Consider the following 9,422-nt stretch of genomic DNA (forward strand, 5'->3'; position numbering starts at 1 on the left):
AGCTTCCTATAGACTCAGGTTTGGCATGAACTTCTCAATAGTCCCATGTCCTCTGTCAATGTGTACACTCTAGCTCCCTTCTCACTAAGTCATTGTAGGATAAACGGTCAGTGTTTTAAAATGCAACTTGTCAAAACTCTGTAGATCTCACTTTCTTTGGGTTTCCAAGTGAATACTATTGACATCCTGGGGAAGGTAGTTCTTTATGTGCATCCTTTATCCCCAGATATGAAGGGCCAGGAACAACTTCCCAGCCCCATCCCTCATCGTGATAGTTGAGAAGTACCCCTGACGTTTCCAGACCCAACCTCTAGAGGGCGGTAGCTTCCCAAGTTGAGAAAATGATTGGTAGTCGATTTCTAGTTGATTTTGGAGAGAATGAAATACTGTTAATTTTACAAGTTAAAGTTGTGACCATTATATTTCTATGTACTGTTCATAGTTTGGAGCTTAGGCCTGAATCTTTAGATTAAATGAAGAAAATATGGTAAACTTGGCATTTGTGGAAAAATACAGAACCCCAAAACTGATGCTGTATTTACCCTGAAAACTTCTAATGTATTTTAGAGAGCAGAACATTTCTCCCTCCTTATCTTCTCTCTAGGCTTTTACACCTACTAGCAAACATTCCATTTTTAAATGTTCATAACTTATATTCTCAGGTTTCTCTTACCTCTAAAATTCAATGGTTATGTTTTGACCGAGGCATATCTAAAAATGTTCCAATGTACCTTGCTAGCAGTTTCAAACAGTGCAATTTACTAAGTAAGTTTCAGTTTCCCTGGTTATATTAGTCTCTTTGGGTCATCATTTTCTCATCTATAAAATGAGGGAATTACACTATATATTTTTCAGTCCTAACCTTTTATGATTCTCAGCAAAAACAGGCAGGAAAGCCAGGAAAGGGTGGTTATAATAGCTCAGACAAAAAAAAAAAAGGCCCTCCGAGCATAAGACAGTGGAGAACTGCTGCTAGAATCTGCTATTAATTTACATTCTGCCAACCTAATGCAGCCCAGGATCACTGCCGGTCTATCCAACTGATCCACAGTGGATTTGCTATAAGAAAGTTCTCTTACTGTGTTGGTTTCTAAGTCAGCTTACTGATACTTCTTAATCCATGGATCTAAGTGTGAAGACTGCCCTCCCATCACTAATCATTTACACTGTGGCAGCATGCAGGAACTAGTAAAGAGTAGAAATTAATGGCAAGGTGTCAGGACAGCCCCCTCCTGTCCACAGGACAGAGGTTGAAGTACCCCCATCTCTCTCCCCACCACCCCTGCCATCACCTTTAAAACAGCAGCATTTTCTTCAAAGTTACAAAGTGAAGCTTAACACATTTTGTATTTTTAATTACCATAAACAGCAAGCCCTACCAATCATCAGGGCTTTACTGTGTAGTTCCCCAGAGTCTAAACGTGTTTATGATACTTGGGACACTTCCCATGACAACCAAGGAGAAGTGGAGCACAGATGCAATCCTGTGTGCTTGTGTTTCTTGATCACTCAGACGCTTTTTGCAAAATGGAAATCAAGGCTAGTTTCCTGCAGATGACTAACTTGGAGCTCCAGCTGTGCCAGACATGGCAGAGCTGTTATTCACCGAGTAGGCACCCAGCAATGAAGCTGAGGCGAGCTGTTTTGTAGATGGCCTCTGATCATTTACCCTGGCTTCCCTCCCACTTGGCTCTGTCTTATGGAGCAGTAGAATCATTTCCATTCTTTCTCAGAATGTTCCATTTTCTCTTGGCTGCTCTCCTCCTCCCCGGAGGATTGTTTTCTCTCAACTGTCAAAGAGTAGTGCTTAAACAATAAAAACAAAACTTCAGACTCATGTGAATCCAATAGATAGCACCTCTGCCTGCTCTTAATGTCTCTGTCATGTTGTCTGCCCCACTGATGCCCTGTAGTGGGTGGGAATGGCTAAAGATTAACATTTTAACATCCTATAGGAATGATGCCTCACTTTTCCCCTTCATGTCAAAGACCATCGATATTCTCTCATTTAGTACAGGAGTTTCATGATCTGAATATACTTAAGAGCATACTTAATATACCCATGGCTTGGAGCCCCAGGTTCCTTTTTTGCAGAAGTTTCCTTTTGCTTCTCAAACAATTCTCAGAATTTACCTTCTGGCTAATCAACCTAGTGGAAGAATTTGGTCATAATATTCTCACTGGTGGGTGCAACAGGTATGATGCTTAATCACAGACAGTCAGTACCTCTGGCCAGGAGCATTGGTAAATCTGAGAAAACTGAGGCCACACACACACAGACACATGTGCTAGAGAACACATCATCAGGTAATTCTGGACATGAGAGACTGCCAAGATCCTTTCTAACTTTTCCGTAAGTCCCTGGAAAATAGCCAGCATTCAGTGCAGGAATGAATGAATTAGGAGAACGAGAGGACTTTTCTATTTGGGGTGTTATTTTTTGCCTTCCCTGAAAAATAGCAATAGAGCAGACTTAAATTTGCTTAGTAGCACTGACACTTTTCTAGGGTTTCTTCCCGTCCTGCCTAAATGCAGTACCTTAAGATAGTTGTATTTAAGACTATTCCTAGCTGCTATGATCACATGATAGCCCACATAGCTTCTTTTAATTCCTTACATTCTTATAATAATACTAGTGGCTAGCCCTTATTTAGCACATACAATGAGCCAGGCACTGTTTTAAGCATTTTATATATGTTAACTGTATCCTTAGAACAACCCCATGTAGGAAGTATATACTATTATTACCTGTATTTAGAGATGAAGCTGAGGTAAAAGTAATTGCCCAGGGTCACACAACTGATGAGTGACAGAGCTGTGATTCAAACAAACACAAGCTCCAGTACCCTGTGGGTTTGTTTAATTATATAGTAAAAATGACTTTTTTTTTCCCCTTTCAATGTACAGTTCTATGGATTTTTAATATACATATAGGTTCGTTTAACAACCATCATAATCAGGACAGAAAAGTTCCAACAGCACCCAGGTTTTTCACCACCCAACAATACTTCCTGTATTTACTAGAATCCATTACAAACCTAAAGGCGAGAACTTTTCAACCTTAGGAGGGAAATGTGTTATCTTAGAAAAGAAAAGCAAACCTCCAAAGAAGGTAATGACACAATTTTCTTGTAAACTCTGTTACTGACACTTCCTAATTTCCTTTGAATCCTCCCATATACAATTCCAGCCTGAGAAGAATATTTCTAAAAAAAAAAAAAATGCCTCAGAGCTGGTGTGTATGTGTGTGTGTGTGTGTGTGTGCTGCACCCTTGCTGTCTTACTTCAGCAACGCTGCCTAAACCTAAACAAGTGTCCCACTGTGATTTCCATGTTGTCTTACCATCTCAGGCAGCTTTAAAACGAAAGTGCTTTCATAGCTGGCTGGGAATCTTTTCACATTGCTAGTGAGCTTTGCCAAGTACCACGGACAGATCACAGCATGAGTGGAGATCCCAACCCACAATCCTGATTAAGAAAATAGGAAATTACATACACAGGAAATTTGGAATGCAAACATCCAAAGAATTAGATCACTAAACTATCCTAAAATAGAAACCTATTTAAAATCCTGATCCTATTAGTGACATAGGAGAACTGGTGGTCCCTATTTATTCACAAAACCAATAGCTTCAAAAACAAAATTTGGCCCTGAACTTGTTTAAGTGGCCTTGTCTTTTGTACTTGTGTAGCACTCATCCTGTTTCCTGTTCCTTTTCACATCTTACTTTCACTAAAAGGGGATCCTGGTTGCCCACTTAAAGGCTTTTTATTAATCTCCAGTTTTCCTCAGCATTTAACATCTGGCTTAAAAAGATTTTTTTCCTGTCTTTGACTTTAAACTATGGTTAAATATTCAACAGGAAGGAAAATGAGAAAAATGGGGACTACTGTCCCCTAAAATATCAGATAAAAGATGTATTTTATTGAAGCACTAGCTAAAGAAAATGTGTTTTTCACTGGACAACTAAGGCTATTACATAAAGTAATTCTGAGGAATGTGTTGAAGATTTGCAACACAGGGACTTGACTAAGACTGTTCAATAAAAGAAAACAATGCTTAGCAGTCCCACTAACCCACAAACTCTACCATTCAGTGTGGCTTCAGTAACTTCTAGGTACAATTACTCATTTGTCAATTGGAAATGCTTCTTTTTTAACTAGATTGAGGGCATAATTAGGTTTGTATCCACATCTGTTGCTGAGCAGCTAACCACCCCAAAACTTAGTGACCTGAAACAAGCTTCTATTTGCTCTTTAGTTGGGCGGTTTAATCTGGGCTCAGCTCAGTGGTTCTCCCACTCTGTGGGGATATGCATTTGCAGACCTCACTCCATGTCAGAAGCTTCAGCTGGGATGGCTGTAATAGGTGAGAAACCTGGACCTTTTTCCATGGGTCCCTCTCTCTACCTAGAATATCATCCTAAAGTAGGCCAGTTCAGGCTTGTTCACAAGGTCATCGTGTTCAGAAAAAGCATGAGAGTAGAAGCTGCAAGGCCTCTGGAGGCTGAAGCTCAGAAATCACGCAATGTCACTCTGCTGCATTCTATTGGTCAAAGCAAGTCACAATGGCAGCACAGACTCAAGTTGATTGGAAGGGCTGCAAAGAATCTGTAGCCACTTTCATCTACCACAAGGTTTCAGCATGTTCATCACCTTGAGGAAAATGCAGTATAACATGCTATATATTCTGACCTATGTGAAGAGAATCCACTGTAAACTTATCAAATAAGAAATTTGATGCTAACTTAAATTTACCTCAGGAGTCAGATACATAGAGCAGCTACGTGACTGAGAAAAGGAGGGAACACAAGGCTGTAGGATTTTGATTTCATCATAAATCTTCTAGGAATAGTTTTTTTTTTTAACTGTGGGTGTATTACTTTCCTAAATTTAAGATGACCAAAAATTCCATTCAGATGCAAATCTAGGCTATCTCCACTCCCTTACCACATCAATGCTGAATGTTAAATGAACACGTTATCCATCATTTTGTTATTATAAGCAACACTAAATTAAACATCCCGAATATATACATCTTGTGTTAAAACAAACAAAAAAATACTTGAACATAAAGAGTGCAAGACATGATTACTATTAGCAAATCTGAAAGAAGTTCTACCTTTTTTTTAAAATTTATTTTTGTCTGCGTTGGTTCTTCGTTGCTGCATGCAGGCTTTTTAGTTGCAGCGAGTGGGCGTTATTCTTCGTTATAGTGCGCAGGCCTCTCATTGCAGTGGCTTCTCTTGTTGCGGAGCATGGGCTCTAGGCATGTGGGCTTCAGTAGTTGTGGCTCACGGGCTCTAGAACGCAGGCTCAGTAGTTGTGGCGCACGGGCTTAGTTGTTCCGCGGCATGTGGGATCTTCCCGGACCAGGGCTCGAACCCGTGTCCCCTGCATTGGCAGGCGGATTCTTAACCACTGCGCCACCAGGGAAGCCCTGAAAGAACTTCTATCTTAAGAACACAAGCATAACTTGTAAGGCTGTAAGATATTATGGGTTCCCTGAATCACTCACTTCACATGGCGTCCACTCTCAAAGTACTTCCAGAGGGTCAACCAATTTTGGCAATAATTAAAGTGATAAAACCAGATATATCCATACAATAAAACATGATACGATAGTTGTAAAGAATGACAACAGTCCTAAATACTGACTAAAGATCTCAAAATTCTACTCATTGCAGAGTATCAGTAATCTCAGTTATGTAAAATGCATAGAAATCAAGCATTTAACATGCATACACATATGGAGGTAAAGAGTTAATGTTAACCGTTAATAGTAGTTAATTCTGAAGAAACAAATGAGAGTAAGAAGACTAGTAGGAAGAGAGCTGGTCAAGATAGATTTTAACGTGTTTGAGTTTTATAAGTATGCAGTTGTACGTGCATTATGTGATCTTTAAAAAGTAATTAGAGCACAAAAAAAAAAGAAATGAAAGGTGTGGTATTTCAAAAGCAATATAAGAATTAGGATTCTGTTCTCTAAAATTGCCCCTTCTGGTGGTATAATCTCGACCACTGGTAAATTTCCACAACTTAATCCTTAAGGCATTCCATCAAGCTTTCATAAATTTTATAGCACTGTTACGAGATAAGCAGAGAGAAATGTGATAAATCTGAGTTTCAGTCGTTCAGTGTAATAGTCTCACGAGAGTCTCATTTAGGGAGCCTGAAAGGGCACCCTCCCCCAACCCCACAGGATGAATGGGGGTAAACAAATGACTGTGAGATAACACAGAAACAAGAACCTGGGTCTATGGGGAAAGGGGAAAGAAAGCTCTTTTTGATAGAGAATATCAGTTACCATAAAAGATATAATTGACTCAAGCAAAAAATCAATATACGCTAAAATCACTGGGTTTGTTGAAGGATAAGATAATTTCGCTATATCATCCCACAGAATATTACAAAGGGAAATAAATAATAACTTAGTGGAGAAATCTGGTAGACAACACATTAACCAAACACTAAAAATTAACACAACCAATAATGGCATCATGTGCCTTCTGATGTAATGCACCAGTACTTACTATTCCTGCCAAGATGCGTAACCTGAATTGAGGCATGAAGAAGCAATTAGAATAATCTAAATTAAGGAGCATTCTTTAAACAGCTTCCAACTCTTCATGTTGTGAAGGACGAACGCTAAGGAGTTATTCCAAATTAAAGGAAACTGAAGAGATGTGACAACTAAATACAATGAGGGATTAGGAACAGGGAGATTGTTAAAGATTAGTATTAAGCGATTTGGCACAATCTGAACTACACCAATCTTTAAAGTCCTGAATTTGAGGGCTTCCCTGGTGGCACAGTGGTTGAGAATCTGCCTGCCAATGCAGGGGACACGGGTTCGAGCCCTGGTCTGGGAAGATCCCACATGCCACGGAGCAACTGGGCCCGTGAGCCACAATTACTGAGCCTGCGCGTCTGGAGCCTGTGCTCCGCAACAAGAGAGGCCGCGATGGTGAGAGGCCCGCGCACCGCGATGAAGAGTGGTCCCCACTTGCCGCAACTAGAGAAAGCCCTCACACAGAAACGAAGACTCAACACAGTCATAAATAAATAAATAAAAGAACGTGAATTTCTTAAAAAAAAAAAAAAAAAAGCAAACTGGGCTATTAAAAAAAAAAAAAAAAAAGTCCTGAATTTGATTTTTACAGTATGATTGTACAAGAGAATGCCCTTATCCTTAGGAGATACAAATTGAAGTATTCAGAGATGAAGGGGTATGCCTACAACTTAATTTCTGGGGGTCCACCACATAAGACACACATAATATACAGAAGGCAAATGTGAGTGGTAGATCCAAGTAAGGGGTACACAAGATTTCAGGGTACCATTCCTCCAACTTCTTTGTAAGTTTAAACATTTCTGTTTCTTAAAGTCACTTTCTCAAGACTTGCTATTTCCTGCTACTTGAGTGAACTCTCCTCCTTGCCTTGTTAATGCATCCAGACAATAACGAAGTCTATGAACCGAGATTTCTGTATTACCAGAATTTTTAAATTACAGTAAAATGACCATTGTATATTAATTAGTTGAAATCAAGGAGAAGCACACACACAGAAAAACACCACACACACAATCCTTGGCCTGGGCAGTCAACTATTTGCCCTTCTAAGGGCCAGATATTGTTTTAGATACTTGAGTAAAGCAGTGAATACAAAAGCATTCTGACGCTAGTGGAGATTACAATATCATCTGACACAAAAGCCCACATACTACTTTAACATTAAAAGCTATTTTGCAAGACATGGAAGAGAAGCAGGTGGCTTATACAACTTAATCAATTCCAAATAGAGGAAGCACTTTATATATTTAAGGATACTTACTTGCTTTGTTATCTAGTGGAAAAGGTCTTAATACTAAAACTACATGCCAAGCACAAGGCTAAGTGCTTAATAAGCACTTAACACTCGGGAATTCCCTGGCGGTCCAGTGGTTCGCACTCGGTGCTTCCAACGCCATTGCCCAGGTTCAATCCCTGATCGGGGAACTAAGATCCGATAAGCCATGCAGCACAGCCAAAAAAAATATTTAAAAAACCAACAAAAGCATTTAACACTCAAAAGCCACTCTATGGATAGAAATACCATATGCCCCCATTTTCTGGATGAAGAAACAGGTTCAGTAAAGTTAAAAATGATTTGCCCAATTACAGTAGTAAGAGGCCCATCGTGAACCAGCTCTAATTGCAAAGCCAACCAAGCGCTTAGTACAGCAAGCATCAAAATCCTTTAAAAAGGCATTTTGTGACACTGAAACTTCCCCTGATTACCAGAGATCAGTACATTATCCTTAGCATCTTCACCAACCTGCCCTTATGGAGCTGAGGATGAGACCTCTGAAGTACTCTTGGAGGGGAGCTCATACTACTGTACCGTTAACTCTGCCTACAAACTAGGGTCAAGCCCTTAGTGAGACTATGAGCAGACTACAAGCATGGCCAAAGGGTAAACGTAAAATGGATGACTGAGAAAGGAGTAGCAAAGGACTGGAGAAACACACTTGTAACCAAACACACTTGTAACTTGAAGGTAACAAACCAAGTCACACATCAATAACATATATTCGTGATAAATTCCCCATATATCCTTAGTCAGGCAGAAATTTTCATACTTCTTGTTATCGATTCCACCATGCCGATAAAATAAATGCTTGGAAATTCATTTTGCTTTTTGCTGATAAAAGAGTTTTGCAGGAGGGGAAAGAGGGTGAATCACTCATCAATTAAACAAGAAATATGCATTCTTTCCTGACTCACGATCTTCTAGGTCACTTGCTGCATCAGGACAGAATGCAATCCAGTTGTTCTGATGTTTCTCCAACTCACTCTCCCTTTTCTCTCAAGTCCACAAATATCTAAGCCTTAGCACAACTGTTTATTTCCATTAACAAAGGAAGCAAAACCTTACTACAATATGGCTTATCAATTTCCCTTGGATTTCATTTTCATCTCAGACTTCCATTGGTAGAGTAAAATCCTTAAAATACTGCCCTAGCATTCAGTGACCATTCAATGTAACTTAATCTTACTTTCCCTTCAATGCATCTTTTTCCAATTATGCGTGAAAATTTACTGATACCAGGCCTGCTACTGAGAATGGACATGTATATTATAACTGTTAAGGGGACCTGTGGTTTGGAAAAAATTACCACATAAAACTTCCTATAAAATTGTCTTCAGGTTGTTTCTCCCCTACCTCCACATCCACATTCCCAGAATGCAGATTATAGGAAGAGAGGATTTGGACTACTGCCCACTGGATTGTTTACCCCAAATAAAGACTTCCACAACCTTTCTCCTTACCTAGGTTATCAGGGGGAAAATATTTTGAGAATTATTAATACACTTGCAGTTCTGGCCAAATAAATTTGGCTTCCTTGACATTTGATGTACCAAAAATAAACAAAGGCAT

The sequence above is a fragment of the Balaenoptera musculus genome, chromosome 5 (genome assembly GCF_009873245.2).
Source record: "Balaenoptera musculus isolate JJ_BM4_2016_0621 chromosome 5, mBalMus1.pri.v3, whole genome shotgun sequence".
NCBI classification, from domain to species: Eukaryota; Metazoa; Chordata; class Mammalia; order Artiodactyla; family Balaenopteridae; genus Balaenoptera; species Balaenoptera musculus.